The sequence below is a fragment of the Citrus clementina genome, unplaced genomic scaffold (assembly GCF_000493195.1).
Source record: "Citrus clementina cultivar Clemenules unplaced genomic scaffold, Citrus_clementina_v1.0 scaffold_3, whole genome shotgun sequence".
Taxonomy (NCBI): domain Eukaryota; kingdom Viridiplantae; phylum Streptophyta; class Magnoliopsida; order Sapindales; family Rutaceae; genus Citrus; species Citrus x clementina.
The window spans coordinates 26,259,632-26,261,168 of record NW_006262339.1 but is presented as its reverse complement, the minus strand read 5'-3'; the positions used below and the strand labels follow the sequence as shown (position 1 = coordinate 26,261,168).

The following is a 1,537-nucleotide window of genomic DNA, read 5'->3' as shown; positions in this document are numbered from 1 at the left end:
TATTCCAATTAGATCCTGAGATTGAAAGGACTGTCAGGGGATTGCGAAAAGAACAAAGAAATTCAAAGACTGTTTCATGCATGAATAATTTACAGGAAGGGGGAAATTTGAACCCTCATGGGCCCTTACAACTAGTCAACATTCAAGAGGAGCAGAATGAACATGCTAACGGGAGGCAGCCAGGTAACAACAATATTATTTACATGGCTGATGACAGAGACAGAGCTATAAGAGAATATGCAGTGTTAACTCCGCAAGTTGTACACCCTGGGATCATCAGACCTGGGGTAGAAGCTGCAAATTTCTAGTTAAAACCAGTGATGTTTCAAATGTTGAAAACAGTGGGTCAATTCAATGGATTGCCAAATGAAGATCCTCATCTCCATCTTAAATTGTTCTTAGAAGTAAGTGATGCTTTCAAGATTGCTGGAGCAACACAAGATGCCTTAAGGCTGAGGCTCTTTCCTTATTTCTTAAGAGATCGAGCAAGGGCATGGTTAAATTCATTACCATTTGACTCCATCACTACATGGAGTGAATTGGCTAATAAATTCTTAATGAAATATTTCCCACCGACAAAGAATGCAAAATTACGAAATGAGATTAATTCTTTTCATTAACTTGAAGATGAAAGTTTGTATGAGGCTTGGGAAAGATTCAAAGAATTACTCAGAAGGTGTCCTTATCATGGTATTCCTTGTTGCATTCAATTGGAAACTTTCTACAATGGGTTGAATCCAAGTACACGGTTACTAGTGGATGCTTCAGCAAATGGAGCCCTGTTATCCAAATCTTACACTGAAGCTTATGAAATTCTAGAGAGAATTGCAAATAATAATTATCAGTGGTCTTCAGTCAGGCAACCAGCAACCAGCAACAAGGGGATCGGCAGGGGTACATAATATAGATGTAATTACAGCCTTATCAGCACAATTAACTTCATTGACTAACATGATAAAGGCCATGACATCTGCTCCAGCAACAGTAAAGTAAGTTACTGAACTTTCTTGTGTCTACTGTGGTGAAGAACATGATTTTGATAATTGTCCTGGAAATCCAGCATCAGTGAACTATGTGGGTAACTTTAATCGACAACTTCAGAACAACCCATATTGAAATACTTACAACCCAGGCTGGAAACAATACCCAAATTTCTCATGGAGCAGTCAGAATCGAAATGCTCCAGCATTGAATGAACAAAGTAGAAACACACAACCACCTGGTTTTCATCAACAAAGTCAAGGGCAAAAGCATATCAATCAGGACCTAATCACTTCACTGGAAACACTGATTAAGGAGTATATTGCAAAGAATGAAGCAATTGTGCAGAGTCAAGCTGTATCTTTGAGAAACCTGGAAAATCAAATGGGACAACTAGCCACAGCAATGAGTAGCAGAACTCAAGGAAGCTTACATAATAACACAGAAGACCCCAAAAGAGAGAGCAAAGAACATTGCAAAGTAATCAATTTGAGATTTGGAAAGAATGTTGATACTGTTGAGTGTTAGAAAATGCATATTTATAAAGGAGAAAACC

The 1,537-nt window shown here is 38.3% G+C and overlaps 1 non-coding gene across 1 annotated transcript; it reads right to left on the bottom strand.

Annotated features, from left to right (window-relative positions):
- Positions 1-586: 586 nt before the first annotated feature.
- On the bottom strand, positions 587-694 carry LOC112100412. The gene has a single exon (XR_002906784.1). It is a non-coding gene; the product is annotated as a small nucleolar RNA R71 (small nucleolar RNA).
- Positions 695-1,537: the final 843 nt, after the last annotated feature.